This window comes from Talpa europaea (assembly GCF_964194135.1).
Source record: "Talpa europaea genome assembly, chromosome: 12".
In the NCBI taxonomy this organism is placed as follows: domain Eukaryota; kingdom Metazoa; phylum Chordata; class Mammalia; order Eulipotyphla; family Talpidae; genus Talpa; species Talpa europaea.
Genome location: NC_140079.1, coordinates 12,145,343 through 12,151,621, shown reverse-complemented (window position 1 = coordinate 12,151,621; position 6,279 = coordinate 12,145,343). Strand labels below are relative to the sequence as shown.

Genomic DNA, 6,279 nt, shown 5'->3' with positions numbered 1-6,279 from the left:
TCACATAGAAAGCATTGGTGGGATCTTATTTTAAAGAAGATGAGAGAGAGAGAGAGAGTAGCTTACATTTTGAGGGGACTTCAGTAAAAAGCAGAGAGAATCAAATTGCTTGAGCATACATATCAGGAATGTGAAGTTTATCGTGTAGATATTCCAGCAGAAGAAGGAGAAGTTGACTTCCTGTGAAAGCACCGAGGACACACTAGAGAATTTCTGGGAAGCTGGTTTTCCTTCTGACATTTAACAGACACTCCCTTAATCCTTGATGGCACAGACATGTAGGCTACATCCACAGACTCAGGAATGGGATGATGAAATCATTGGCTGAAAATTGTTTTATGCGTCTAGGATTGCAAACCATGAGTATGAAAGAGAAACTGATCATCTTTGCAGAAATGAAACTGGCTTTGTGTGGTTAGTCTGAATGATTAAAACAAGAACTGCAAAGCATACTCATTATCCTGTTTGGGCTTTTCTGGATCTTAGACATTTTCATTCTTTATGTAGAAAGAGGGAGAAGGTATTTTTCTTTCTTTCTTAAAAAATTTCTAAGGCAGTAGTTCTTAATCTTGCCTACAGATCAAAATTATCTGGGACACTTTGAAAACTCCCTGTGCCTCCTTATTCTATGACTCTGAGCTGGGCTTATGGATGAATGGTTTAAAAAGCTTCCAGACTGCTCCTGCTAAGATTAAGAGTGTCTCCAGTAAGATTTTACTTGTCTTCTGTCTCTTTTTCTTTTCAAAATATCTCTTTTTTTAAAAAAAAAAAAACTCAGATGAATATTAGACAAACTTTAAATGACTCAAATGATCAGATTTCTTAAAATAAGAAGGGGGATCTTGAAAAGCTTCCACTAGACTGCCTGAGATGGAACTGTCCTGCCCTCATTGTAAAGTGACAAGTGACTGCCTATGGCAGGCCCCGTAGGCAAATGTGACTTTGCATGGAGGACTCAGCAGTTTCCCAGTTATTCTCACTCACAACTGCACAGTCTTGCATCTAACATTTGCTCCCATTGTTAGACTGAATGTTCCAGTTAGGCCTTCTGAAAACAGGTCCGTAGGAATCATACTAGTCTTCTCACTTTGCCCTCAGTTTCCTCTAGCCACCGCCCGTGTAGCAATACAACCTTCTCTTTGATGTGTTAGAAGCTCAGATTCTGGAACAGTAAGTCCTGCAAGTCACATTTTACATACCTCCCTCATTGGGTGAGATAAGGTCTGTGGTATCAAGGAAACACATGACTACCCCCAGGAGATGTTGTGAACAAAGACTACAGGGACCTCCCACCTCTCCAGGTCAGATTTGCCCACCACATTGCACAAGACATTATGAATTTTCTAAAAGTTTGTGTTATTTCCATTCTGGAGTTATGGATATAAAAGGAAAAAGGAGGACCTATGATGAAAGTATCATTTGACACTTTTTTTTGGCCAAAATGCCTTTACCATTTTTCTCATTGCTTCTAACAGAAACATAGTCACATGGAATTAAACGGATTTCACTGTCAGTTGCTTTCTGAGTGTTAATACTTTCCATTTGGTCAAAATGGAAACCCCAGAAAACCCTAGATATATTTTTTAGGGGGGGATTAAAATAGATTAAGCAAATAGACATTTAGAATCTGTTGCCATTGAACACTGGTGACTCAAGCTCAGAAACCTAAATAGCTAATTTATAGCCTGTCAGAGGGGACATTTTTGCCTGTGGTTGTTCATTCTAGTAACTTTTCCTTCTTTAATCTTCAGACATCTTTCCTCCTCTAATAGTTAAGTTTTTGTAGTTGTATTGGTTGAATGACTGCTGCACTGACCTTCCTATCTGTTAGGGTGGGAAGCCAGGGATTCCTTGGGGCAGGTGGGCTTGTAAAGACGAACTGTTAAATATCACATGATCTCATTATTTTCACAGGGTATTGACGGGCCCTAGAGAAATTTGAGTCATGTCCATTTATATAGAATTTTGGGGCTTCCCTGGTGGCACTTGGGGTTAAGACGCAACCTATGAAGCCATCCGCAGCCACTGCAGCATGAGTTTAATTCCTGGCCAGGGGGCTGCCCACATGGCACAGCAGACCTCTCCTGTCTTGCCTGCTACTCCCCTTAGCAGTGTGTTTCAGTCAATCCACCTGTTCTATTCCCCACTCTGAGTGAGTCTATGCCTGTGAGTTCTAGTCCTGTCTCTGGTGAGTCTTCTCACCCACCCATACCTCTGACCTATAGCCCAGTTCTTGTATGCATAAATAAATAAATCTTTGAAAAAAAGAGTAGAATTTTGTTTCCTACTAGACTAGCTGCCTTTGAAAAAAATTAATTTATTTTCTTACATCATTGTTCATTTTTGTACAGTATTTGATTTCTTGCCTCTGCTGTACTCCCTGTTCTCCCACCACCACTACTCCCTTGATCCATTTCCACAGTCCCTTGAGCACTTCCCACCTGTGTTTTGACCTCTCCTCCTCCCCTGCCTTATGCCTCAGATCTATGGTCAGTTTGCAAGTTTTGTAGACTAGCTACTCTTTAAGAGCACGTTTTCTCTTGTGTACTCATTAGAACATGTGGTATAGTTGGTGGGTGGTAAAAGAAATGCTGTTTTTTGTTTTTTTAATAATTGTAGTAAAGTTTCATTTAGGAATAAATGGTCTTTAAAAAAAGGGAAATATTTTGGAGCATTCAGGGGCTGAAAAAATGGAGGGTAGAATTACTCTACATTTTAAAAATGGCTTTTCATGAAGATAGCACTGAAAGTACAAAAGGAAGCTCCTGCCCCTCCCAAAGCCAACACTAAAGCCAAAGCCTTGAAGGCCAGAAAGTGTGCTGAAAGGCATGTGAGAAACAAGGAAAGGAAGATCCGCATGGCAGCCACCTTCCGGAGGCCCAAACACCGTGACTTGGAAAGCACCACAAACATCCTGGGAAGAGTGCCCCCAGGAGAAACAAGCCTGTCCCCCTCTGCCATCATCAAGTTCCACTGACTACCAAGTCAGCCACGAAGAAGAGAGAAGACATCACACTTGTGCTCATGGTAGACTTCTAGGCACAAGCACCAGATCACACAGGCTGTGAAGAAGCTCAATGACCTTGACATGGCCAAGGTCCATGGAGAGAAGGCGTATGTTTGATTGGCTCCTGATTACAATGCTTTGTATGTTGCCAACAAAATTGGGATCATCGAAACTGAGTGCAGCTGGCTAATTCTAAATATAATTTTTTTTCACCATTAATAAAAAAAAAAACAACTGGTGGTGGTGGGAGGAGACAGAAAGTAGAGAAAATGACTGAGCACCTGGGCAATCCACCCCATGATTATAGAACAGGGATGCCCATTCTTCAGTTCTAGCTGCTATGGGGTCAGCAGGGCAAACTCTATTTTTTAATTTTTCTCAACTCTGTAAAATCTGCCACATGTGACAAAAAGGCTTTGCATGAATATGTTGTTGTTAGTATGTCAAAATAAGGAAGGTGATGCCAGAATCCAGATGGCAATGAAGAAAACATTGATAAATGCCCAGGGGAGCCCAGGAATCAGCTGAAGCAAGAGCTAGAGGACATAAGAGCCAAATGCAGACACCCTGGAAAGGGAAAATTGCACTTTCAACACTAAAGCATGTTGGAGGCCAGAAGTCATCTCACCTCAGTTCAAGAAGCTGGATGACCCTGGATAGTGCCTTGATCAAGTGGCAATAAAGGCTCTCTGTGATGTTAACATGGGATTGCTGGACTTAGGAATGCTACAGACTTGTGCTTAATGGCAAGAGCCCTAGAGAGAGATTTAGAAGTTCAGAACTTTAGGGTTTTTTTTTTTTAACTATTTCAATATTTGTCAGTGTGAGAATGGATATTCCAATAACTAGGAAACTAATATTTGAGATTATACAAACATATTTACTTAATACTCATGTAACTACACAAAATTTTTATATGCAAAATACTATAGAATTGGGCCTTCTTCTAAGGTAGTTTACCTATATGAAAGTTACTCGTTGGGCCTTCCCTAGTGGCGCAGCGGTTGAGCACTGGGCTGTGAGGCTGCCTGTAGCCTCTGCAGCGCCGGTTCGTTCCCCGGCCACCAGCGAGGGTCCCACCAAAAAAAAAAAAAAAAAAAAAAAAAGTTACTCCTTGCCATCTGTCCTACCCTATCAAGTTTAGTTTTTTTTTTTTTTTAAAGATTCATTTATTTATATATACAAGAGCTAGGATACAGGCCAGAGGTATGGGGGTGAGAGGATTCACCAGAGACAGAGTGGGAAACAGAACAGGCAAACTGACTGAAATACACTGCTGAAGGGAGCAGTGGGCGAGAGAGGAGAGGTCTGCTGTACCATGTGGGTTGCTCCCTGGCCTGCGGGGATCGAACTTGTGCTGCAGAGGCTGCACATTGCTTTGTTGTGCTGTGTTTAACCCCTTGTGTCACCAAGGAGGCCCCTGTCAAGTTTTAAAAGCCAATAGATCCCTTTCCGTAGTTCTTCACTATGATCTTAAAAACAGAAATTTCTGGCTCTATGTCACAAGGTGAAAAAGACAAAATTTCTGCCCAGAAGTAAATGTTAAGTCAGAATTACCAAATTTTGAAGTTTCAGCAGATGGAATACTAGAAATAGATTAGGAACATCTCGTACTTAATTCTTCTACTGAAGTGATATTATAGCCATTTATATTATTTGATCAAAAGAAGACATGGATTTCTCATTAAATGTTGCTTTAATGGTTCTTGAAATTCTGTGACAGTTTTGGTCAAGTTTTCCATTGGAAAGTACTGATTTTAAAAACTAATAAAACCCACACACACTCAGATTCATACATCAGTCTTCTTTCTGTATGATGGTTTTATGATGCAGTTAATGACATCAATTAACAGCCAATCTTTGACCATTAACTCAAATGACCAGTTGAGACACATAGCTCTGAGACTGTTCGTTTACTGCTGTCTAGACTGGGTGGCAGGTATTGGGGATAATATCCATTTAGCCTCCTCAGCTTTCTGGGCAGACTTGGTAACTTTGCTGGTTCCCTTCTTGTCCACTACTTTTGTGACACCCACAGCAACCATCTGTGTCATATCATAAAATCCTCCAGAGAAGGATATTCAGAGAAGCTCTCAATACACATGGGCTTGCCAGGAATCATGTCAACATGGCAGAATCACCAGATTTAAAAAAATTGGGGTAATCTTTCAGCTTCTTCCCAGAAAGATGAGCAGTTTCTCTTTTGGTTCAGGGAATATGCAAGTAATGTGAGCTGTGTGACAGTCCAGCACAGGGACATAGCCAGTATAATCACCTGAACCCTAAAATCAGCTGCTTTCAGTGGCGGGTAACACCAACCATGTTACCATGAGAACACCTTTGATTGATGTGTTCTTGACAATGAAACTTTCATTGTCCCCAGGAAGAGCTTTGCTCAAAGCTCATTGTGCATTTCAACAGAGGCTCTTTTCAGTTATAACGTTGGCTGGTGCAAAGGTGAGCACCATGCCAGGTTTGAGAACACCAGTCCCCACTGGGCCCAGAGGGACAATCCCCGTGGCACCAGTTTAGCTGATGGCGGATGCAATCCAGAGCTTCAGGCAGCATGGTTCTGTTGACATTGCCACCTTTATGAGTGACTTTCTGTCCCTTGACCTACAGCATGTTAGCACTTGGCTCCAGCGCGTTGTCACCACTCCAACCAAAAATTGGCACACATGGATACTGTGCCAGGGTTGTAGTTAATGTGGGTGCTAACTTCCTTAATGATTTTCTTGTATCTCTTTTGGCTTCAGGGTGACTGAGTGGGACCCATTTTGATAACACCAACAATTAGCTGTTTCATACTAGTATTTAAGGCAGGAGAACATGCTTGTGGGACTGCCAGTCTTGGAGATATCTGCTTCAAGTTCACCAACACCAGCAGCGACAATAAGGATGGCACAGTGGTTCTTTTGTCAGTCCCCACACATTTGTAGATAAATGGTCAGTTGTGATAGACCATGTACAGTGATAGCAATGCTAATATGAGTCTTTTTCCTTTTTCCATTTTGGCTTGGATTTCATTTTGGTTTTCTCTCCTGTGCCTGAAGTTACAGGGAAAAAGTTGGTTTGAATTCTATGGCTTTAGAAAGAGTTCTTTTGAGCTGAAGTTTTTTTCTCTGTCAGAAGAGAGGAGACTAAAGAATTGCTCAGAATTGTTCTTTTATCTGTAACATGGCTCAAATGGTAACAAAGATGCCCTAGGAAGGAGCTCAAAATTTGAGATAGTCATGTACAGTATACCTTTGTTTGCATCCTGCTTTTGCTGT

The 6,279-nt window shown here is 41.3% G+C and overlaps 1 pseudogene across 1 annotated transcript; it reads left to right on the top strand.

Annotated features, from left to right (window-relative positions):
- Window positions 1-2,731: 2,731 nt before the first annotated feature.
- LOC311181384 (large ribosomal subunit protein uL23-like) lies at window positions 2,732-3,226 on the top strand (annotated as a pseudogene). Its single transcript has 2 exons — window positions 2,732-2,923; window positions 3,032-3,226. The product of its transcript is annotated as a large ribosomal subunit protein uL23-like (transcript).
- Window positions 3,227-6,279: the final 3,053 nt, after the last annotated feature.